The 26754-nt window shown below is 35.8% G+C and overlaps 1 protein-coding gene across 8 annotated transcripts in view; it reads left to right on the plus strand.

Moving 5' to 3' along the window:
- Positions 1-26754, plus strand: part of dati (zinc finger protein datilografo) — a 592807-nt gene that overhangs the window by 350262 nt on the left and 215791 nt on the right. For 7 of the 8 annotated variants that reach the window (XM_087349115.1, XM_087349116.1, XM_087349117.1 and 4 more), the window contains one exon: positions 14612-14665. The gene's annotated coding sequence lies outside the window, so the exon portion shown is untranslated. Of the gene's footprint in view, positions 1-14611; positions 14666-18620; positions 18743-19117; positions 20430-26754 lie in introns of those variants that run through there. The other variant, XM_087349110.1, reaches the window with a different exon arrangement.

Below are 26754 nucleotides of genomic sequence, written 5' to 3' on the forward strand. Positions count from 1 at the left end.
GTTTTTCTCACGCACGCCTCGGACAATTATTCTTTGCTTGCATAGCTCGTTATGGGGGATGCGAAGTAATTTTAATTTCCACAGAGCGTTATTGACAACCTTGCGTTCAAGAGTGGGTTACGTACTTTCTGCGTTCTTGCAACAGAGGACAATAACAAGATAGAACATGCAGAGTTGGACGTCTGTTATCTCGGTTTGTGAGTTGAGGATACCACCTCCGGGCACAGCGAATGCCGACAAACGGTGGTCCACCATTACAGAAATAGTACGTTGGATATTATCCATCGTCTGAGGTATATTTGATGTCCACGATGTTCCGGAAGCTGGCTCTTTTCGACGTCTTGTAGGTGAATTGGTCTACTAACGTTTCTGAGAAGCATGCTCTCCCCTTTTTCAGGGAAGAAGCCCCAGCATCGATATTTTCACAGAAGTTAGAAGTTACATTTTCAATCTTATTTGTTGGTATGAAATTTAATTTGTTTATGTCGTTCAGCCAACTGCTTGGTCAGTCAAATGTTTAAGTTAGTAGGATACTCTTATTTTTTGTGTGTCTGTTCTCCTCTTCGAGACATAAAACAGTGTTGCATGAATCACTTTGCTTATCTCATATAACTGCTGTTTCGATATGTAACTCATAGTACAAAGCTATTCTCTAATCATTTCAGGACAAAATTACGTAACATCGTATTGTAAGGAGGGTCTTATCATACAGTGGTCATTGTTTCCATGACGATTCTGAGTTTTGACGCCGTGGTCTCTTGCAGGTTATTACCAGTACTTAGGAGGAATGCTTCAGCTACTTGACATCCAAACAAAATACTGAACAAAATTATAACCCCTCGAACTGTGGCGCCCCTAGTAGAGAATCGTTCTTAAGCGATTCATGCCGCTTTGCAACTTATTTAAGAACTGTGCCGTCATAATCTTTGTTCTAGCACGCGAAGTACCTCGTCACACAAACATCCCCTTACTAGCGATCGACGCCATAATTGGAAAAGAAGACTTTGAGCAAATGTTGACCTGATGGAAGAAAAACTGAGATAAAGTATAAAGAGAGAAATTTAGAGCCTAAAACGAAGAATGATATAATGTAAAGACGTGAAGAGAAAATATGTTATACGCTTTCGTTTACAACTTACTCGTAACACGAATTGTAATAATTTTTTCTCAGACTCGTATCTCATTTATCCTTGCAAACTTAATGCGTGAAGATAAAAAAATATTAATTGTTTAATGCACTAAGCCCGAAGTACTGAATCTTCCTTCAGCGGTCGGTAGGTAATCAGATGGTCAAGATATTAACCTACTTTTAACTTTATAATTTTCTTAATACTTACAGTAATTCGAATATGAAAATGTTGGGAAAATGTAACAAAATTCTAATCGACAAATTAGGCCTTATATTATTGCTGCTGAGGTAAAACTTAGAGCCGCACCGTACCGCGTCTGACCTGCGCGCGGAGGTATCCGGTTTGAATCCAGCATGGATACCAGCACCACTTCTGATAAGGTTCTTCGTGGTTGCCCTATTTCCCTCAGACAAGAAACATTTCCTTTTTAATTTTCTCATTTAATATAATATTGCCCTAATATCGCATTAAAACCATATGTGAAATGGTGTGTTTAATTGATAGAGCAAGTTTAGGTTACGAATTAACCCCCGTTAAAGTCACTAACAAGAATGGAAAAGGTTTTGATCAACCTTTTGATCCCGATTATGCTTAGTGATAAATTACTCCGAAAAATTGTAACGACTTAAAAGACCAAGCGATGTCACAACCCAGAAGAAAACAATCGACATTATTGAGATTTCAGGCTCTAATGGCTGTTTCCTGGGTAGACGTTTACCGACGTTTCAGAGGTGCTTGCTGCCTCAATCATCAGCACAACCGTGATTTCGTCTTGTAATTTGTTTGGTAATTGTAGAACACTGTTACAACGTATTTCGAGTATGTTGTTGCATAATGTAATATACGAGTAATGCACGTGCTTCGTGCTGATTAAAACGATTGGCATTTAATCTAGAGGGTTCTGCATAACAGGTAACATAAACAGAGGTAAATTATCTGTTCTTTCCCTTGCAATAAGTTCGTAGTTCAGCAATTGTAGTGTTATCTGCACAACAGATAACTCACGTATCGGAGCCGATGAAATAAGCAGCAGTAGAATGTCAGGTACGTTACAAAACCTGGAACTTTGCAATATTTTATAAGCGGTGTCCATGCGGGGGGGGGGGGGGGGCATTTAGGGTTACGATATGCGTTTGCTTGTTTTCTTATATTTGCCTGCTAACGTTTAAACCACGTGATTTTATTTCATGAAACATTTTATGCAAGGCAAACGATTTGATTCGACTACACCTCCCTACTTATTAATTTCATTTAGACACTGTTGCCAACGTATTGGAAATTGAAGGTTCTGGATTGTAAAATAATTTGTGATGAAATATATTAAAATATTTGCTGTTTGAAACGAATTTCGGAGATTGTGATCTACGACGCAATATGTACACTTTTTCTGTTGAACTTCAGCTATTGTATACGTTTTTATTATTAACAACAACATTTCGAAAGTTTGTTGCGCTTCTGTATTCGGTTTACCGACTGGAGACTAATACCGTACTCTGTTGTGGTCCCTGACAGATCTAATCGTAACCTTGTACGACTTTCCAAAATTTTCGGGTTTAAATTTAAAAAAAACCACCTAAACGAAAAATAAATTTAAAGAGAATGATAAAGAACATCTCTTGTGCTATATTTCTTAAGTTAAAGTTTATTTAGCGTAAAATAACAGTGTGCCTAGTTTTGCTTGGTTGATACTAACTAATTAATCATTACAGTTAGGCATATAAATTACAAATACAACTGCATATTGTGTTGATACTTTGTGTGATATGAAGGCAGCAAGGACCTCTGAAACGTTGGTAAACTTTTACTACAATACACGGCCTTACAAGCCAGAAGTCAGCCATCTTAAGTTTGTTATAGGAAGTTGTACGGAGAACTGAAAATATGTATGCATATGTGTACATAGTCCTAGGCTTATATTTTATACAATTTACGGTAACGTATAAGAAGGATGTCTTCATCCATATTTCAGCTCTCGATTTTATCGTATTTCGTAGTTTCAGTGTGCAATCACCACACACATAAGTTACATGTGTGGTGATTAGGCCGAGGAAAACAAATTTGTATTTATTTATTTTTTCAACGTTAGATAATTAACAAGTTTGTTATCTTTTTTTACATGTTATGTCAGAATAACTTAGTGATGTATACTAATTCCCCTTTCAGTAGAAATATTAGGTAAGAAACTAGTTTTACAGTACAAAAACAAAATTGTTCTTGGTGTGGTTGGATATGTTTTAATTATATTCTGTTTAATATGGGCCTATTGACACAGGATGTTAAAATAAAATTACAAAATGAAAATATTACTTAATGTACATGCAGTATACGGTCACATTTGCACAAATTAGAACTCGTATCTACATTCCATCAAAATCTGTTAGAGGACTGGAAAAGTGGTGCTTAAAATGAACTTAACTAAACTATGATAAAAATAAGCGTATAATAGTAAACTTTACTCTCTTTTTTCCATACTTCATTTGAATAAAGTCAGGCCAACATTTTGAATTTGGTTATTTGCCGACTCACGTAATAAATTGGCGTAACTAATTTCTTTTCAAAATCTTTCTTTGATGCTCTATTGAATGATTCTTCTAATTTTCTACGAGTATGACTACGTTGGTGATGGTACCAACTTTTATCCTTACAGAAGAAGTTATATTACAAGTTTGCATATGTACATAGCTGTTTTCTACAATTAACAATACGCGACAAAATGTGTCCCAAGAGCGGTTGATAGTGATCTGGTTGTTAATGCGTTTTCTGTTGTTATTAATCCCGAAAGTTCCGTCACTCTTATCAGATAAACTAATATTAGCAACTACTTGCCTCCTATTCTACTTCATTAGAAGCAAAATTCACCAAAGGCTGAACTACGGAAATATCAAAAATAAATATATTTGTTCACCATATCCGTAACACAACCATAATCTAATAACTTGCACGTAGAGAACAAATCGAAAGTGAATTTACGATAGAATTAAATTCAAAAAATATTTGTCACCATTTAGTTTAGAAACGTTTATCATCTAATGCCCCAACTAAAAATCTAGATATATAAAAATGAAAGAATAATCCGTTTCTATTTGCACTTCTTCACTGTTAGTTCAGTTAATTGTTCAGTAATGTGTTTAGTTTATTATCAAGTTAGTTTAGCCACTTTACTTAACTTTGCTATTTAGTACTAGGGGATTCAGGAAGTCCCAGTTGTTAAAATCGGCTTCCATTATTATGTTCCGTCATGCTAATTGTAAATCGATGTCAGCAAATGGCGATCAGGCGGACATCTTACTTCGGTCTGTCGCCCCACCAGTTTTTTTTTCTTCTTCTTGAAAATGTCAAGTGCGTCGATCAATAGCGTCTCATCTATTTCTCCCCCTTCCGTTGTCTTTTCCCCCTTATTTTTCTCTTTGAGTCTCACATTGCACCCTTCCGTCATCCGTTTTTATTTTAACCCTCTACCGCGAGATATTTTTATGCCGTCATTTCAAATATCTCGCGTTTGCTAAATGGAACCTAATAAATTAATCATTATTTACTTAACAACAATAATGTCGTTTTTACTACCGAAATGTTTGGGCTTTAGAGCTTTAAAGGAAATGTTTGTTTGCGCTTTCACTTTTCTTTTGTGTTAAAATGCGTTTGGAGAACGTAGGATAAAAGAACAAATGGAGAATTATTTAAACGTATGTAATTTATTCCTTTTGTACGCGCATACCGACACCTTAGACGGCGACAAACACGAAAGAATATCGGTGGAGTATACTTCGGGTGCAGGTAGCGGAAGAGATAGCCCAGCAACGCTTTCTAGCGGAAATAAAACGCAATAACGAACTGCAGAGGTCCTAAATGTCAGTAACGTCTTCAAATCAGCCTGATTTGTCAAGGTGAAATTCTCCGAGGAATCTAACGCCTACATTAATTTTCTTGTAAGTCTTTTATCTTAACCCGTTCGATGCTATGAACGGGTTATGTCACTCTGGTGTTTGTCGATGAAAACATGCTTCTTTTCTCGTATCTTTTGTAGTTTAAATTGTGTGTTTATGGTGGTTTGCAGTTCAAACATAAGTTTATATAAGTTGATGAAAGATTATACGACACTTAAATTTTAGCATGGAAAACGTTCAACTTAAAGTCGCATCGATTACTACAAAATTATTGTCAACTCTCAAGTGATACAATGGTACTGTAGGAAATTCTACACTCACCGAGATAACTATGGGTCTACACAAACAGGACTGTTTTATGCCAGATTTTAGGTAGTGAGGAACAGGGTGTTCGCCCGGGTTGTGACGACATGTGGACTCGTAGGTAGATAACCAACGTCCGCGAGAAACATTCTGCCCCCATCCACATTTAAGGTGGAAGTTTCTTTGTTTCTTAGGTTACTAACGAAGACGTTGAATGTATTTAGTGTCAATCACTTGAAGCTGCTTAAGTATGAACACCACCAGAACATGTTTCCTGTCGGAATTCGAATCAAACGTTTGTCAGAAGTATACTAAATTCTTCTCGGGCTACCAGCAGCCGTGTATGGTGGCTTAATGAAGAAAATATTATTTTCTTACGCGGCTGGTAGTAGCCCGAGAAGGATTTATTATACTTAGTCGCCGTGAAAGCTTCAGGTCATACTTTGTCAGAAGTGTTACCAGCGAGACAGTTATTTACTTTTCCCAAAGTTTTCAAAAACAGTGCTGAGATATTTTAGATCACAGGCTGAATGGCCTTGGCCTAGGTTTGATTTCGCTCAAATGTTAACATTTCGCCAGTTGCTTGTACCGCTATCTTCCTACACGATGAGAGCCGAAGATGCGTTTTACCAGGGTGCAGAGTGGTGAGCCCGAATTTGTCCACTAACCTCTCAATTGTCGACACGTAAACAAAATTTGTAATCTATAATTAAGGTATGTATGTCTGTCTGTCTGTCTGTATTTCCATCCAAAGTGACATATATTTCAATCGTATGTGAGTTATTGTCTTCAAAAATCTAATTAATTTGAGTTTATTTAAATTCAAGGTCCATTATCCTCACAACTTAACTTGCAAATAGCTAAACAAGTCATCAACATTTTCTACTATTCTTCCCTCCAATTTGTTAGTATTTATTCAGTTATAATAATTTCGGATATAATGTACGGTAAGGTCTTGAGTTAACACAGTGCTGTTAAATAAATAGTTTAGTTTATTCTCCGTAATTGGATAATCTTGATTTATATTATTATTATTATTATTAAAGAATTGAATTGAATTATTAGCATTTCGTATCCATTTTCCCAGTCTTTCAAACGAACTCGTGGATAAAATACGCCTACATTCCATCAGGCACTTGCCTACAACGTCCCCCCTCGCCAGTAATGTATAGCATTGAATCTTCTTTGTAGGAAAGATGAAAACGATATAGTGTAGAAAATTACAAATAATTTAATAGTGTTTACCTTGAATAATTTTCTTCTGAATTAGTTTTACCTTTGGATGTAAACTCCAATATAATAGAAATAATAGATTATAACTTAAATCTATAAGTTGAAATTGCAGTTAGAATTCGAGTGCCCTTTGGAATACAAGGACCTATACATGGGCGTGAATCTAAGCAGGCTTCTTGCTAACGCTTCACTATTTTAAGACTTCCTGTTTAGCTTATAACTACGTAAATTTCTCTCCTCCTCTCGTACATTTCCTTGGGTTTCTGTCCACTTAATCCTTTAAAGCATAGTGGTAACTTATATGTAACAAGTACTTTAAAATTCAGTTACTCTGAAATTTTTGCTCATAAATTTATTTTGCGGGGTCCAAATTGAAAGGGTATAAGTCCAAAATTACACAACCGAACTACTTTATATTACTTATAATTAGGGTTCAGATGTTCATGACCTAAAAAACCGAGAAATATGCCCCCAAAAAGTACTGAATATGGCCCAAAAAGGCAAAATATTACCTAATTTGTTATTTATTTACATATGCATGTACAACCATTACATTACTTTGTTTCCAAGCAATTTGAATCAAAAACCTCAGTCGCTTTAAGTTGCAAATGCCTCGTTTTGGATCAGCATCAGATGTTGAGTACACGTGCTCCTATAATAAGAAAATAAATTTAAAAGAAGAGCCTCTCGTGCATTTCAAATTAATTAATTCATTACAATAAATAAATAAATAAACAAAATTCAATATATTAAGTACCATTCTTGGCAGCATTACAATATATAACGATGTGCATTTTCAAGGTCTCAAATGAAAATCTTCTAAGATTGTCGCCCAATATGGTCTTCTAACTTGAAACATTAACAAGAGTTTCATGGCGTTATCGAAAATTACACCGTTAGAGGAGTATCAAGAAGGAGTAAGTCACCAGGGCGGTCAGCAAAGAGCGTGCCAATAACGACATTCGCTACATATCTGCAGCAGACATCCGTTGTTTCATCAGTCGAAACCAAAATCTTATTGTCGCCCACAGTATATGTAATTATTTTCAGAACATCTTCATAAAAGGCGGGTACATAGTTTTTTCGCAGTTTCGATTCGTCTGGAATTAACCGAGTCGTGTATTTCTTCAAGAAAGTTTTGAACTGCTCATTGTTCACTTTGTTCAGTTGGCAGAAGCCATCATTTCACAGGTCCGATAAGACAGATGGTTTGATGGCTTTGATGATTGGTTTGTCGGTTCAAATTATTTTTATATTTTTCCATACCATAATGTTGTTGCACATTAAATCGCTTACCAGCTGTAATTTTAACTTCTCAAAGTTTACAGAACAGAATTTTTCCATCAGAACTAAAATATTCCTCGCCGAAATCTTTAACTAAACCTCTTAACTTCGCACTTTCAGAACACTTCACCTTCGGCATCTTAACTAACTGAAGGATTCACTGTAAATGCCTGAGAAATGTAGTTAGAAATAAGAATTTTATACCCAAAATATAACAAAAATATGCATTTAACTACAAATATGATCAAAAACATAAAACTTATCTAAATATTCATTTATATGCAAAATAAATACAATCTAATTGTGATTAGAATAACCAAATTAGTGTTTAATTTCAGTTTAGAATGAAAATAGAAGCCTCAATAAAAATATGACATGTCACGAACATCCGAACCCTACTTATAATGTAGCAAAACTACAACTTCGGCATTAAATTCACGTGCAAATTGTATATTCATATATCTATGCTCGTTCTTGTAAAATTGAAAAAACAACAACATAATTTGTAAGAACTTACCGAAAATTGTTTTTCGTTTCCTGAACTTTCAGGACTTCCATTGACTCTGGCAATTATGATTTATGTTTCGTATGATTATTATGACAAATAACGATTAGTATTTAAACAGAATTTAAATCTGTCACAGTGACCGCGTGCTCTAAGGCGTGGGCCTTCGTCATTCGGACACTGGGATCATGGGTTCGAATCCCGCTCGAAGCACCGATGTCTGTCCGCGTCTTTGTGTGTTGTGCTACCTTGTGCCTTGCGACGTGCTGATCACTCGTCCAAGGAGTGTTGCCATCTGTCGACACAGATTAATAATATCAGATGTAATTTTATATTGGAATTAGTCAAAACCCAAATCCGTAAAAGCTGAAGAAGATTGCTTTTTTTTTTAAAAGTAGGAACTGAATTTTGAAATAACATTTAGGCGAACTGTTAACCGCGTCTTCTTCATTTTTATTTTAGTCCTCGATGGATACTGCCGCAAAACGGTGGAACGGAATTTGTAAGGTTTAAATGTGTATGTGGACCCTCTTAACATGATATATTTGAGGTAGTATAGCTGCGTCATATTGTGATATTAATTAAAACGATAACGAACCTTGTTCCGAGATGGTAACACTTCTGGATCTCTCCTCTGAACATCTGAACCGATTGTTATTTCATATATGACTGGTATAAACATCAATAACACCACCTCAACAATAATGTTATATTAATAATATCTAGACACAACTTCCATCAAATATACTGAGAAAGATGATAAAATTATAAAATTGTAAAAACTATATATAAATAATTGTAATTTGAGTTTAAAAGTTTATAATTTACACCTGATGACGGTTTGATAAACCGAAACATGTTGTGAATGTTCCGATGTAAATCGAATGCTCGATATGGAACATAAGATGATATTTTAATCATTTTAATTATCTTATCTTACTATTTTATTGTGATTTGACGGTAAACAAATATAATAATTATTTTAATGATATATTTGCGCAATATTTTTTGTTAATTGGGAATATTTGATTAGTTGCTGTCAGTAATTTAATGCTGCGAAGTGTATGTAGAAGTGACGGGACTTTAAAGTTTTGTGAGGTTATAAAGTGTAAAACTACTTCCGAATATCTTCTGGATACATGGGTTTCATATCAAAATTTGTAGAAATTCATCATTTAGCTCCATGAGAGGTTATATTATTTCTGGAATGAGGCGAGAAATATGATACGAAATTTATTTTCGAGATGTACGAGTGTTAATGGCTTATTCATCCGAGATTCACACGTGCTTCAGAAGTAGGACATTTAAACAAGCGACTACTCTTTTTAGTAGACGGGTAGAAAAATAAGTAAAGAGAAGTGGAATGTCTCGTGGCTTCTTTCAGGCCGGTGTTTCACATTCGTGTGAAGAGTTCTTAAAATAGAACGTCGAGCATATGCCATCCGTTTACTGGGAACTTGACATCCCAGGTCGGGATTCCATTGTTAACGTACCGTAATGTTATGTTTAACGGCGACATTGCATGAAATTATTGCTGTAATATTTAATCTTTCCATCTACATTTTGTTAACCTGATTATTCAAATACATGCAACTGAGATTTACGTTCATTCGGCGGCGACTATGAACATGACTGTCTTCAGGGATATTGAACTACCCACGTTTCACAGATGTATGCTGCCTCCATCATCAGGGAGATGACCGAGGAAAATTACAAAAATACCTCTGTTACGATAGCCCGTCTCTGGGCTGATATTTGAGTCAAAACACTTCCGAATACAAAGCAAGTGTTCTAGACACTCAGCTGATTATGCTGTACCGTCTGATCATTATCGGTATGAATTCGGCTCGTTCCTTAATTATATGGGTACTTTAACTTAATGGATAATATTTTCTTGACATACTATAGATTTTTGTCTTGTAGGCCTTACAAACCATCAACAGAGACTCCCGTGAGAGACTCTTAATGATAGATATTAGACGGATAATGGACTGGAACATTTTCCTTTGCAGCACTGGTAATGCAGGCCTGGAAATCGAGAAAGTGTGGACAACCGAGAAGTAGATGGCGCTATAATGGCCCGTTGTTCTGACAGTAATGAAATTGCGTACTTATGAGGTCTGTCACAAATACAACAAGCTTATGTGGATAAATGCATAGAATACACGCAGCGACATTAGAACTTGTTCGTTTATGATCATAAGCGTATGTGTGTGTATCAAGTACAAATTACGGTCAGTTTCAAAAATGAGTCTTGGGTTCGAAACTCGTCTTATCGTTGATTCGTTCCTGATTTTTACTTTTGTTAAGCATTTCTTTTTGTGACGGTTTCACAACTGTATTCCTGTTTCAGACTAAATGTCTTCTTTACAGCACACAAGTTCGAAATATTTTTCAAGAAATATATTGTCAAATTTTAATGCAACTTTGCTAATAACCTCTCATTAGTCAACCACAATTCAGTTCTGTTTTAAAGATGATGTCTTCTGGGATGTTGCGTCTCGTAATCTACTTGAAATTTACAGAAGTTTCAGAGGTATTTAATGATCGCTATTGATGCAAGGAGCAGGTAACATCTCAGAAAACAGCCATCCTTATACTAGCCGCAAGAACCTGAATTTTCATAGGACTTTCTTTTGTTTTCAGTGTGAATATTCTATACGCTTTTTTAAAATTATATGTATGCTATGCACCAAAATAAAATCTAGATGTTCCTGTTTCCACTCCCCACTCCATGAAAGCGTGTATAGGGGTCTAGATAAAGCTCCACTTAATCGTAACCTCGATTGCTTTGGATATGACACTGTGTGAGTCCCAGACTTCCTCTGGATGAAGTCGTCTGGATGGTGAAGAGACAAATCTCTGCACCTTCTGGAAATTAAACCCGGTCATCTAGCCGGTAACAGGCCATTTTACTGACTGAGCTACATCCCTTAAAATATATAATAAAATACAGGTCAATACACAAAACTTTATTTGATGTTAAAATTTAAAATTTAAATGTTAATATTTAAAATTTTAAATTTGCGCTATTCATCACTATAATAATGTTACATTAGAGCGCTTTGATTCATTTCACAACATGTTTCGATGTAATACATCATCTTCAGGTGTTGTTTTTTAAAAACTATTTTATATTATAATGCATGCCTTTCAATAATTCATTATTGTAAGATGTGTTCCGTTGGTCTTCTCATTTTATGCATCTTATGATTGTTTTGAGTTATTCTGTAAATAAATGTGATAAAATTTGGGAGTTATTCATTTTATATGCAAATAAGTTTGGAATATGAACAATATTGTAACAGTACGAACTCAATAACATACCATAAGTCGTGTTGTGTGGTCAACCCGAGCAGACGTGATACACCACACAACACGACTTATGGTATGTTATTGAGTTCGTACTGTTACAATATTGTTCATATTCCAAACTTATTTGCATATAAAATGAATAACTCCCAAATTTTATCACATTTATTTACAGAATAACTCAAAACAATCATAAGATGCATAAAATGAGAAGACCAACGGAACACATCTTACAATAATGAATTATTGAAAGGCATGCATTATAATATAAAATAGTTTTTAAAAAACAACACCTGAAGATGATGTATTACATCGAAACATGTTGTGAAATGAATCAAAGCGCTCTAATGTAACATCATTATAGTGATGAATAGCGCAAATTTAAAATTTTAAATATTAACATTTAAATTTTAAATTTTAACATCAAATAAAGTTTTGTGTATTGACCTGTATTTTATTATATATTTTAATCAAAAACACAAACATGACGCATGTAAACCTTAAGCTACATCCCTGTTTACAAGAACAATTAATGCGACAGTAATGGAAAATTCAAGACATTCGGCTATATACAGTTAGATAAAAATACAAATTCTGGAGTACCCGAAAATGTGGCTTCTGTGATGTAGTCGAAGAAATTACGTATTAAATTGAAAGTTGTTGTGGTGTAATAAAATGAAGACATGGCATGTGATTAAATGTGGCATGAAATATTAAATAAAATGGCGAAAAAAGATTGAAGGGCGAAGGTAAGCTTCAAATAGGACTTTGAAGCCAGAGGAGCCAATGAATTGTATGTATGAGATTTGAGGTTCTCACGGCGACGAAGTTGTGGAGGTTGTTCTTCTGGTTTGTGACGCCTTGTGGAATGAAGCCTTGAAGAATGAGACAATATGTTTCTCAGAAACCTTAGTATCTACCTACGAATACCCACTGCGTTACTATCCAGAAGAATTTCTTCAGATAAATTGTCTAATCACGTGAAAAATGATTAATGGGTCATTTCGTTTGAATTTTTGTTGGTGTGCTTCTGTTCATATTGTCAAGAATAGAAACAGTTGCTGACAGATTGGTCTAATTTTATATAACATGGAAGGACACTTATTTTAAAAGTTCATTCTCATTTATTAGGGCATTTTTTGTACTCTTTAAGCCACATGTTGAGGTTTGTGGCTCCACAAAGAAGCTAAGCTATTAGGCCGAAGTAATTTGTCCCGCGTGCAATGTGAAATCCAGGAGACACGAAGTACTAATCGATTAGTCACGGGAGTCGAAGGATCCGGTCATTTCCACGTGCTCAGTGTAAATCGACACTTCACGATTGACGATTGTCCTTGCCGAATGACGTCATCAGATGACTGACTTCGTCTCTGTTAGCTTCGAAATGCAATTACGATATCTTGCTCCGAGGTCTTTAAACAACTAACACCATGGCTCAGGACGATTTTTGAACATCTAGTAGTTTCTCAGCCGGGCGTTTATTGACTTCCGGCTTCATTACCGCCATCAGAACGTACCGTCATCACCGAGCCATTAATTTTAGCCCACATCCTTACACCCGAAATCCATATTAATGTAGTTTCATGAACGCTTAGTTCTTCCAAGTGGTGTCTCCCTTTAGGTGTTTAGATTAAAATTTTATAACCATTTCTTGTCTCCCCTATGAATTCTACAGGTCTCGTCCGTTGCATATTACTTTATTTATTGATGGTAATAATTATGGATGGGCTAAAGAATATAATTATGAAGCTTCTGATCCATATGGGCCTAGATGTAAGCCAATGTTTTGTCCGTCCGTTCAACCCTCTTTTATCAAAACATCGCGTCGTAGAATAAATTGTAACACTAAATATATTTTCCTTGCTGAGAGACCTCGGGAAAAGTACTGGCTTTTCTTTTTCGAAAATTCGGCCTGGTGGTGTCGTGGAAAGAACTCAGTTTCAAAAATTTGAAGACTTGCCAGGTACGCATTTTTTTCCCCGTTCTGCTATTGCTTTCTCTTCCTTATTTTCAAGTAAATATTGTCTTCAGAACTTTATTTTCAAACATTGTCAATATATCAAAGTATCCCGGTCTAATTTCTTTCCCAGAGTGAGAGAACAAATTTTAACCCATAAAAACAAGGATCAAAATTATAGTTCCACGAATTTAAATTTTAGGTTTTCAAATAGGACACAGACTGAAGAGTGTGTATAATCTGAATGACGACGTACATTTCAAGATTTACCCTTTAGTGTTAGAACGTAAAACAACAACATGGAAACCGTGCGAAATTATCATTTACATTTCAGTTAGACAGCGAAATCTAATGCACCATTTTAGTTAGGATTATGTAATTTTGAATTATGATGGATTATGCACGTACTAATAAATTGGGTGTGAAATATTGTGTATTAGACCCACCATTAATTACAAACATGGGAAAGGTGCTAGCCTTTGAGAATCACAAGACAGTATATGTGTTGAAATAATAATTTATTCCCAAAAATAAAAGTGTTATTAACGGTAATAATTATGACAATCTGTAACGTGAGGTTTCATGTTCTCGTGGTGGTGAGTGTGAAAATGTCTGTCATCTGGGATGTAGCGTCGAGCAGTTTCGTAGAATTTAGCCGTCATTTTAGGGGTACTTACTGCATCCTTCATCAGAAAATAATTTTTTAATCTGTGACATGTTTACAACTACAAGCAAAATAAAATTCTGGTTCGTGTAGGATTAGGTCCACGACCATCTACTCACAATCCCAACATCGCATTTTACATGTTGTCTTGTGATAGTAGGTGCCTGACGATGGTTGGGTCCTCCAAAAAGGAGTACTCCCTCACTCCCTCTGTCTTAGTCAGCATTTTGAAAGTCTTTTACATATAAATTATGCTTGGCACAAACCAGGACCTAGCTTCAAAATAATAATTATAAGAACTGAATTACACTTCTGATTTAAGTTGCTTTTATTTTTCAGGTTATTTCGCGTCGTTCACAGACGTTTTGCTGAAGTGTCTACTTTCTGTGATTGGTAAGTACTAAGCATCTCATTATTTTACGGTCTTTATTTACGTAAGGTCTGTGTTACAGTGAATTTTGATCCCTTGATTTAAATCTGGATGCAGTATTGCGTTGTTTGTTTATCGTACGTCGTTAATTGTTCAATTGCTACACTTCAGAAATCTAACTCCTCGTCATCATGCCAATGAAAAGTTTTGTATCAGAAATAAATGTATTATTTTATTAAAACGGATCATAATCTGTATAAATGCATTTTGTGTTATATCTTATATATAATTTAAATTACCGGACGTGCGCATATTTATTTCTTCCCCCAGATTATAATTCCTTCTCTACATAAATTTTAAACTTTAAGTGTAAGTTGTAAAACATTTATTGATCGCTGTCTACATACAATAAATAAATGTCACTGTTTTAAGCATTTTCGGAAGCGTTTTCTCGTTTCACGGCGATTCTTACCTGAATTTTCCCCCCATTTTCTCAGGAAACCTGACACCGCGTAGTGGAAACGTTTTCTGATATTTCCGAGGGATATACTGCCTCTATGTTAAAGGTAGAAGTTATGAGAACGGATGAAATATAACCCACTTTGTAAAAGAACTCTGTCTTTTATGCTGTCATGATCTCATAATCATCAGTTTCTTTGATGATTCATTAAGTTTATAAAGGAAGCCGTCTCTGATCAATTCTCATTACTTCTACCCTGCAGACAGAAGAAGTACGTTTCTCTGAAAAAATAGAACGTTTCGACAAAATTTGGCATCAGAACCCAGTATAAAACACCCAAAATTGTATAATTGTTGTCGCGACAAAAATATTGTGAAGTAATTTAAAAAAAAATAATGTCTGTTACTGTCTGTTACTTCCTTGGTACTAGCCTCTTCATTCGTATCAGCAGATGGTATCAGACAAGTACACACCTCAGACGCTGTGATTTTTAAAATTCGAATTATTGTCGTTATTATTGATTTTATTAAATTACAAAGTACGAGATTAATTTAGTCTCCACTGGTCTACACTGGCGTTAAAACCAGATTTAATTATAAGTAATTATAAAGATTCAAGGTTTAGACGGGAGCTGTTTCATATTTGCACAGACAGCACACTGCTGTCATAAGACTGCGTTTTCCTTTTTTTAAAGAAAATGGATAATACATTTAAGTACTTGTAAACGGGATTTAACGTGTCAAAACTGTACTAAGCTAGGCGTTATTGCTTTCGCACTTTGTGAAGTCTTGTTAAATGTATGGGAAGGCATTTGTATTCTGTATGTTTCGCTGGTTAAGAAACACTAAGTTAATACACATTTTTTGCTAATTTCCAGTTTTAACTTCGAATTTTTTTAAATTAATATCAGCTGTTTGTAATTATTATTTAATCATAGATCAACACTCATTTATCAGCCCTCCAAAGATATGTACGATAGCCATGACCAAACAGCATGTTATCATACCCTTGACCTTAAGGTAAGGGCTTCTCGGAGCCGACATTTGACCGGTCTCGGAGTAAATATAGTGTATCTGCCCTATATTCTTTATGACTGTTTCTGTTCCAAGACTTCGTATACATTTCGAGAATACAATATTTCCAGTATTATTCTCAAAAGTTCTTATGTTACACGTAATACTTCTATTCTATTTTCATCAAGTTACGCCCGAACGGCGTCTTTGAATTGTACTTGTGATAAAATTTGTTCTTTAATTTAAATTTAATTTTTAGATGTCATTGTATTCTAAAACAACAAAGCAATCCACCTTCATAATGTAAATCGTCTGGCTTGTAAGGGACAATATTGTTTCGTCAAATGTTTTATTAAATTCGAAACACGCGTAGACGAAATTTACGGGATTAGAAAAGAAAACATTTTGAATGTTATCTTCGGCCGTCCACTCGTCTTCATATCGCGGTGCTAATATTGATGAGGCATCAAATTCATTACTGTTCAGAAATTTCTCTTCACAGTACATTTGGTTAATTTCTCCACCTAAACCATCAGAGGATAAAATGTCACTTGTGCGGGTTGTGTCTATTCACAGTGGTAGATAGATGATGTAATGAAGCAATCACCTGAATCTATTGTGAGTGTACGAGAGTGTACTTGGAGGGGCGTTCGCTATATGTCGCTCCTACGGTATCGGAAGCTTGGAGGGGGTACAGAAGCATTGCACATACATATAACAGAAAAAGTAGGGGTTAAATATTGATGGTGGCAGTGGGGAGGGGGCGGAGGGGGGGTAGTTGCAGTTTGCGTGAGACTCGCATTCGGGTGTGCAGGGGGAAGTGGGATGCAGAAATTGCACGAGTGCATATAGGGAGTTTGGGGAGCGGGGTGGAAGGGGGTGAAAATGTATATGTATATTTTTTTATACCTTACTCATCGAAAATGCAGATATAGACTTTGTACATATATACAAAACAATTTCTCCCACTACCCTGGTAATTTCCCCTCTTTTAACCTTCTCTCTTCTTCAACCCCTATGATGTTATTGTCCCCCCCTCCCCTACTTTCTCTTCATTACGATGCATTTCAAATATATTCTGACGAAGTGTCTTAAGATGTAACAAGACGGTAAAGAGCTTTGACTTAATTTTGCTATTCCATGTTTTTTTAAAGGTAGGGCAGTAGAAGGACCTTGAGAGGATCTTTATGTTTCAGAAGTACGCTTGACTCAGTTTCCTAGAACATAAGAGAATCCGCAGTTATAGAAGGATATGGAATGAAAATTGTGTAATCTATTTTTAAAATGTATCAGTAGAAACCTTCAGTAATATGATTATTATTGTTGTGTTGTTTGCAGTTGAATTTTGTTTTAACTTAATGGTGTTACACAAGATTTGTATCTCTGAATGTTCATTAGCTTCGTTTTGTTTATTTATAGGTTATTTAAGGATTTTGTCAGTATCTCAGATTATATAGTGTCGAATGAGAAAAACTATTAGTGAATAATTAATTTGAAAATATTTGGAAGGAAACGGTCTAAGCCTAATTCAAGGCATGAATTTGTTTTATATTCCCAAATAACATCGTTTGATAAAAGGCTTCTTGTCGTTTTGGCTTCCAGGAAAATAATATTTTGTATTGTTTCTGCTGTACCATATTATGAACCTCCGTAGCATGTTGGAAGTATTTATGAATTCTGAGCACGTTTCTCTATAAACTGTTTCTAAGTTGGTATTTTATAATTGATATTGTTATAATTTACGACAGTGGCTTGTTATAATGTTTCGTGTATTAAATGTGGATTTAAATTTATTAAATCCCATCGTAATTTATAGTTGTGTGTGTGTCAGAAATGTAATTGCATTCCTCAAGGATTTAGACGCGTTTTTCCATGCAGAGGTCGTGATTCAGTATAAAATCCCGCGGGAATACGAAGCAAATGCGAAATGTTATTGACACAGGTAGTACCGAATTGCAGCGGTGGAGGGAAAAAAACATTGCCATAGCATGCATCTCGGTTGGGCCGTTCGATTGCAGTGTTGACAATCATTTTGTATGTGATATATAGGTTGCTTGCTGTTCTGAATTGCATATACGGGGTTGTATAGTGCGCGCGGGGGTGGTAAGGGGATAGGGGTGGTACCAGGGTGGTTGGAGAGGAAGGGAGGTTACGTTATATTTTCGTTCAGTTTTACCTACTCACTCCTAAACCACCCCCTTCTGGCACCCTTTTCCACATATACTAAACCCTTTGCAACTCCACCCCTCCACTTCTGCAACCTCCCCCTCCCCCTACCCCTCACACGCACACACATGCACGTTGCTTGTCAGAAAGAGACCACAGACTCACATTGTAGGAAGGATGTGATGGTTTAGATTGACCAATACTATATCTACGTTTGTGTGTGTGTGTGTGTGTGTGTGTGTGTCTCTCATATTGCTCTGATGATGCTGATGATGATAATGATCACATGGCTGTGAGAAAAGAGAGGGGTAGGAGTGCAGCCAGGGCAGTGGAAGTGCAGTTGCATAGCAATCTGGTGGCTTTGCCCCTCTCGGTCACTGGTAGGCTCGTATCCTGCTGCCAGTCCTCAGTAGCGTCATGTGGATTTAGGTGGCCGGTGCTAGAATAGGCAGGGCAGTCAGGTTGGAAGACACCAGTAATTTTTTCTTTACACTTCTTTCTAGTGGCAGTTTGTGGCGTGCAGTTGGTAGCGCTTGTTTTTTTAAACGCATGGCTTTTTTGTTTAATATATAGCTTGCATGCTTTTTTTTGTTTGTTTCGATTTTACGGAGTTTATTTATTCAAGTATAATTAATATCTTAAACTTTTAATAAAATTTAATTTTAATTTGTAATAGACCTACGTCTTTAATACTAATTTATTTGTTTAATATATTAAATTATGTTTTATGGTAAAATATTTCGTAATTCAATGAAACTTGAAGTGTTATTTGTGATCATGAAATGTCTTTTTAACTGGTTTGTGAAACTAAAATTAAATTTTATCTCATGTTACAGTGACTCTTTTTGATGAAATGGCTAGTGCAGAAACTAATTTGCTTAAAGTGTGACTTTATACCTTCCGCACAAAAATAAATATGACAGGAAACAAAAAAATTAAACCAATATTCACGTTCAAAAAAACTAGTCATAATTAAGAAATTCATCTGAAATTTCAAGAAAAATAATCAGTAAAGTGGCTATTGTCTAAAACCAGGATAAACAGTTACAAAGAAGAATTTCAAAGTGGTACAACAAACTTGACTCTTAACTCGTGTGTTTTACATCATCTACACATGGAATATTACATCTGTGGCAATTTTCGAATTATGATCAAAGGCTTTGCAGGGAAAAACATTCCTCATCTTTACATTATTTAAGAAAATATCAGAACGTGGTAATAATTTCTGTGGATTACTTTGACAGCAACCAAAAGTGACAGTTATCAGTGACAGTGGAGAAAGGTCCGGATAACGGATTAGTGATTTACAACAGTGCAGAGATTTCTAATAATGACAGGACCGGGACAAATCACGGCTCAATTAAGATACTGGACTTAGAAAATCCTACCATCGTTTTCCCGAACATTTAACCTCGTCCTCTGGCCTACCACAATAACCCACATGGTTCCAGTTAACTTTTAAAGGCACCCGATAAAACAAGTACACACAGCTACGCTACTCAACCCTTGACAAGACTCTATGACCCTATAGTACACTTCACTATACCTTCTTAGTCAGAAAACAGCCCCTTTCAAACTTGGCCTACAGCTAACCCCTTTTTTATAAAAAATCAGGAAGCCATTTTATTTTAGTTTGACCTTACAGAATTTTTTTTCAAAAACGAAACATCAACAATATCAGCAATTTTTATTATCCATTTAATCCATCCTAAGTTGGTGACCTGATATATTAATACGTTTCTGTTCTTTGACCAAACCTGGATTTGTTATCCCATCCAAAATATCAATATTTCGTTATAATTAATCCCAAAAAAACAAAAGTACACTTGTGATCAACCATTTTGTCTGAAATTTTGTGATAAAAGAATTCCAAACTTGCTGTAGGTGCTAGTGACTATCGGTTAGTCCTGATCAACCGTCCCGAAAATTCAACCTCAAAGTTCCTATTATTTAATAATCACTCAGATCCTGGCTATTTGTAATAAACTTAGAACTATACTGTGCCTATACACCAGGTATCAAAGTTCCAGTCACGGCCAATAATTAATTGTGAATTAACCTCAAGAAATAACGGCTCTACTACAGTTATCCAAGCTAGGTGGAATACCTCAAGACAAAACTCGGATCTGCATTCTTCCTACGATACAGGTATGTTTTAAAATGTGATGACTCTTTTAAAATGAAGCACTAACTGTTATCTCGAATTGACAAGTTTGGTCCAAAAAGGATGTTCCATTTTTATAATACCTTAACGCCAATCAAATAATAATGCGATTAAATGTCTATAAAATATGTACGTATAGATTCTGTGTGGTTTACTTGACTCGCGTTAATATTGTTCCAGTCTTCCTTTTATGCTTGGCAACAAAAATAGTTTCTTCACACAATCTTATGCGCCCTTTTTTTTAACCAATCTTGTCAAATCCTCACAATAGTGTCTTAAGAGAAAAATTTCGGAGTGATGCCAACTAGAATAGCTCTATTCGCTGGTAATCTGACTTTTACTTAAGTAGTATATAATGTATTTTATTCATTCTAAAATTTAAATACCATGGAGTACGTGTTTTAAAAGTGGGGGGAGGGGTGGCAATTAGATGAACTGAATGCTGTGTCAAAGCTTTAGTTTCTTATAAAGCGAGCTGTTAGTGCATGACAACTAGAATTAGTGCACTGAGAATATATCGAGGGCTTCATGCCAGAAGAGCGTGTCAGCATATTTGCATAATCGGAGATATTTGGTCTAACATCATAAAATAGTGGGATGTATTGCAAGAAGGGTTTGTAAGATTTGATTTTTTTCACAGCTGTGAGTATGAAGATTTCTGTCTTCTGGGTTGTTGCGATTCATAGCCCTGATGATGGAGGCAGTATGACCTCTGAAACGTTCGTTAACATCGGCCAGACTACACAGCGCAACAACCCAGAAGACAGAAATCTTCAACAAGGGTTTATTACTGATGCTAGTTTACACACAGATACATTTACATTTGGGTGTTTGAACACTAATAATGCAGATTTGTCAAACCAAATTAAGTTAAGAATTGTCTCTTGTAAATCTGCAATTTTTTATGCGTCGTTCCGGCGTGATGCTTTCCATGTGGAAACAAGCACGCAACTGTAGCATAGGAGAATGAAAGCAAATTATTGGTGTCAGTATAACTTCCCTGACTTAGGTACATCTTCCTACAAAGAATACTCAAGAGGAACACGGATATTTGCAGCACAACTTAGTTATATAAATTTAAAACTTTTTGGCTCTCTCCACTAACGAGTTATATGAGACATTCCCTAAATTCTGTATTAGACATACAAATTACATTCTTGACGAAAATTGCAGTCGTCTGGGATGTTGCGTCGTGTAGTCTGGTAGAAGGTTACTGATGTTTCAGAGGTGCTTGTTGCCTCCATCATCAGGGCTTCTGTCAGCGCCTTGATGATTGAGGCATCCGAAACGTCGGCAAGTTACAAGGCATCTTTATACACGCTGTCGTATGAACCTGAAATGAGACAGACATTCTCGACGTTTTGAAAGTCGGGCACAGTTTAAATTTAAATTATTTTTTGTCATATAAACAACTTGTTTTGCTATACGTAGACCACCTTCAATCAGAGATTATCCAAAGTCAGGTCACAGATAAAGCCCCTACATTAGACCGAAGATATTATAATGAGCTGCTTGGTCATGGCTATCGTATATCTCGTGGGGCGGTGATAGATTTGTATGGAGCAACGGTGAAATGATGATTAGCGGGAGAAAACTGATTACGTCGGTGAAAAGTGTGCTTCAGAGTCACTTAGTCCACGACACGAGATTAAACCCGAGTCTGCGCGGTAAGAAATCTGTCTGTCTACTTAAGTCACAGCCTGTTAATTTTTTTTCCATTTCTTTCGGTAACAGCTAGGGTCAAAGGTGATAATAATCTTGACAGACTCATTACCTGTAACATGACAACTGATCATTTAACCTACCAGGAACAACATGTATGCAATATGTGTTCTTAGGTCTGCGTGTAGCTTCATTTAATTCTCATAATGAAGATCGGAACATTTTCTAATTATTATCTACTTACATTTTCAACAGTGATATGGCTCTTTTTAAAGATAATGAATGAGTTTTTAAATTTTATGTAGTTGAGGTTTGTCCTGTAAGGGTTTGTATCTGAAAGTAGTTTCAATGAAAGAAAAATCTCCTTTTTATCAACCCATTGAAGTCCAGTCTCGCGTAATTATTTTTTAAAAAATTAGTCTGTACCTCAAAGTAAACACCACACTTCACCATTACAAAGATCAACTGGTTGATGCTATTTAAGAAAATAATTCCGTATTAAACCAAGAAACATATAAAACCCATAAATAGAAAATGAGGAGTTAGTGATTGTTAAAGCAGCTGGTATATCTGGTCTATATAGTTACCATTCGGCTTTAAAGAGTTATCTGCCGCGTTAAATTTGATTTAAAACGAAAGTTTCGAAGACCTGCTGTGTCTGTATCATGAGGGTAGAGTCGACGCTGTTGACGGAGACAGCAGCTTTTCGAAACGTGAGTTCTTAGGAATGCTTCTGTTGGACTTAGGCGGGAGGGGCTACAGAAGAGATATGATACTTTAGCCGTTTTCTCCCTCCATTCGTCTCCCGAACATGTGCGATGTGGTATAATGCGTGTAACAAAGTATGTGAAATTTCAAGACATATGGATTGAAATTATTCGCTAGAATAAGATTCAACATTACTGTCTTCTGGGACGTTGAAACTTATAGTCTGGTAGACATTTAGCGACGTTTTAGAGGTATTTTTGCTTCCATAATCAGGGCTACACGGCACAACATCCCAGAAGACATGAGTCTTTATATTCACCGCTTTGGGAACCTCCGATCTCACTAAATGACTTACAATTAATCAATTGGTACAGGGCTTTTGTCAATTCAACAGTTGTGTATGTTCCATGAATTCAGATTACTATATTTCTCCTCCAAATTTTACTATTTTTTTTAAATTATACACTATATATTTAGGCTGATGGATGTGAATTATCCGTGGGCTCCGCCCCGCGTGTTATCTGGCTGGGCCACTATTTGCTCTGTTTGTACATGAACGCTGACAAAAATATTTCTCACATGTTTATATGCCTGGCTTTGTTCTTTGACAAGACATCAGGAAGTTTATATTCACAAGTTCTGTATGATATTGTGATATTAAATTTAGCTAATGGGTGTACTTAACGGAAAACGGTATAGAATTGAATAAGGAATTGCAACAGTAAGTTGAGACATGAAGGGATTATGAAGGATGGTATAATGGGGTAAAGTAAAATGTGTTTTTTCTACAGTTTCTGTGCGAACAGATTTTTATTCTTTAAAACGCAAATTGTCCGGTGATCGTCGGATGTTGTCGATGAAACGGCCTACACTTTACATAAATCTGGTGTTTTGATACTTTGAAAATTACCGGAAAACCTGCATTTACCAGTAGTCACCTAACCTATCTTTTAAATTTATATTTATAACAAAAAATCACGGGGTACTGCAAAATAGACAATTACATAAGCTTCTGGAAGAAAATTTCACGCAATAATTTTTGCTATCAATCCATACGAATTATCATTACGATATGTCCGTTGTCACCAGATTGTATTGTATCACACGCAGAAATTTTAAGTTTATTTAGGTACATTTGCTGGTTTAAGGGAACCCCCACTCTGTGCAAGAAATACTCCAGGCAACAAGAAAACTGAGTTTTATACCAAAATGCAGTTACAAGAGGACGATTTGGTAATCAAGGAAGTAGAGTGCATATTATTGACTCATTGAATTTATGGACGCCTGTCTCTGTTGAGAAAACTTTTCAGAATAGCCTGCTACCACTGGGGACCTGTATTACTTACTCAAATTCAGTGTTAGCAATAGGACTAGAGTAGCCGAAAAATAGGTCTACAGTAATATACCAACATAACTTTTGCTTTTAAATGTGGACCTAAGAGGGATGAAGCGACACGATGACTTCAGTTAAATTTGATTTTTAATACGCCTCTGTTTTATGAAATTCTATAACTTCTGTTGACGCTGTCAAATTCGAGCCCATCTTTGTAATCAACACGCTAATATTTAGTGTATTTTAAATGCTTACACTTTATATATTAATGATTACTCTAGTTCAGAATGTAACTTGTTTGAAACTGCCAAACTTCGTTTTTTTACTCGTAATATCAGAGATTTTAAAATGTTTGCTGTTATTTGCTCACTCATAAATTGTCCTGCTAGGTGGCTTACCAACTGAATGAAGTGCTACTTATAATAATATCTCACTTAAAATGTGTGCAATTCCCAACGTGGTTGTCGTTTATACTGCCACACACGAGTGTTTGCCTGCAGAGCCATCTAAATACTTTTAAATGACCGTATTCAAATAGTTTTATCTTTACTTTGGCATTTCACATGTTTTACTATTATTGGTCGTAAAAGTTAGTAAGAAGTTTACCAGCCACGATGCACTGATAATGGAGGCAGCAAGGACCTCTGAAACGTTGATCAACTTCTACCCGACTACACGGCTCTACAGCCCAGAAGGCAGCCATATTCGTACTAGCCGCCGTGAGAACATTAAATCCAAGCTACTAATTTGAAATATAAACTAAGAGTTTGCTGCTTCCAATATGTGTAAACAGTCGAGACCTTTCTGTTTTCAATTTTTCTACCATCAATAATACAAAAATAACAGATGCGCGAACTTCTGATATAGGAGCAATACTTAATAAGGACCCTGAATTTATGCGTTGTGATGGAAAACGTGGGACTTTTATAAGGGAATTATTTTATAAATTGTTAAAGTACAACACGGAGAACGCACGAGATTGTGTTTAGCGTAAGGTTTGACGCGCGATAAATAAGTCGTAAGAAAAGGATGTGTTAAATGTTTATGGATGCAGGCCTTAAACACACCTAAAATATCTTATGAAACCTTTTATCATTTTTAGACAATTTACAAATGTATCGACAGTTTGCAACTTTACTGCCACATCTGGCAAATTGTAAGTTGCCTTGTGGGAGTCCGGGAAGTCCGTACTAGTGGAAATTAAAATTTACAGATCGTGCTAGCCTCAAAATATAAGCCTGGATTGAAGCAATTGTAAAAACTACAGGCTTAGTAATTTCTTCCCACATCTGTAAACTCAGCATTGGAGGGCTGTTGATGAAACTCTTACGATTCATAATATAATTTGCTTACAGCAGAATGTTCTACTGTAAAAACCAGCCATGAAGTCGTTTGGTTCCAGACAGGCTGTCGAATTATCAGTCAGTCTTGAACCTCGTTGTCTTGATAAGCTTTGTATACCTTCCTGCAAATATCTTCTACACCTGATACTGCTTTGTTGCGAAATTGCCTGCTGCATCAGCTGCTTAAAGATTAAAATAAGCACAGTACAAACATCTGCTGTCGTAAGACTGCAGGCAGCAGGTGGAATGCTGGTCGTGGTTTCTATTCTCACCAGGAAATCCATGGCAGAAACAGTGGAAGACAATTTTGTCCATTGACTAGATTACATATAACTTATTGTCGAAATCTGAAAGTTTCTGACGATTTGATATGTAAAACTGTACTTTTGGAATTTGTCCATTGTCTAAAAGTATAAAACAACAAATTCTCGAAACCTGGATTCTGCTTCCGTGTACAAGAGGACAAACAGTATAGTAGAGCCCTCTGGTTGAGCTAGCCTCAGACCTGGATATCCGGGTCTGAGAAAGATTATGAGGATATCAGGTAAATTTACCTGCCACTGGTTCATGTTAAACCATCTTGTGTTATGAAGTAGAAGATTCAGAATTGAATTTTAGCTAGAAATTCTTTGATATTTGAGGTTTTATGACAGAGAAGATGTCGATGTTGGTTTTCTGGACTGTTACGTCGTGTTGATATCAACGTTTCGGAGGAACGTACAATCTCAAATTTTACCCCTGAAAATGGAGGCAGTATGTTACTTTGTAATGATGGTTTCTACCCAAAGTCCACATGGAGCTACAACCCAGAAGACCATCATGGACTTAAATTACAATTGTGTCCATGGCGTTGAATTAATGTTTAGTAATGTTAACTGCCAGCTATATTCTAAAGGTTTATCCCTCCATGGGACAACCTTAAGTATGCATACGGCTTGTTTCGACGTTTAGGTCGTTGTCTTCCACAGGAAGATAGTTTATGCTTCAACACTCTTAGAATCTTAAGATTGCAAAAGTTACGGAAGAAAGTGATAGTTGCATTTACTTAGACGCGTTGAGAAAAATCGCGGAAAACTTCAGTTGCGATAAACGGTCTCCTGGCCAAGATTTGAAACCTTGACTTCCCTAATATAAAGCAAGAGTGCCAACCATTTGCCCAAGACATTCTTTGTTTAGCTTAGATGATTATTATTTTTTGTCTGTAAATTACTTTAATTTTATTTTCTTTGTAATTATTAATTGAATAATAACTAGTTTATAAAA

This window comes from Zootermopsis nevadensis, unplaced genomic scaffold (genome assembly GCF_977971745.1).
Source record: "Zootermopsis nevadensis isolate Lab colony 2312 unplaced genomic scaffold, Znev_1.0 Znev_ptg000015l, whole genome shotgun sequence".
NCBI classification, from domain to species: domain Eukaryota; kingdom Metazoa; phylum Arthropoda; class Insecta; order Blattodea; family Termopsidae; genus Zootermopsis; species Zootermopsis nevadensis.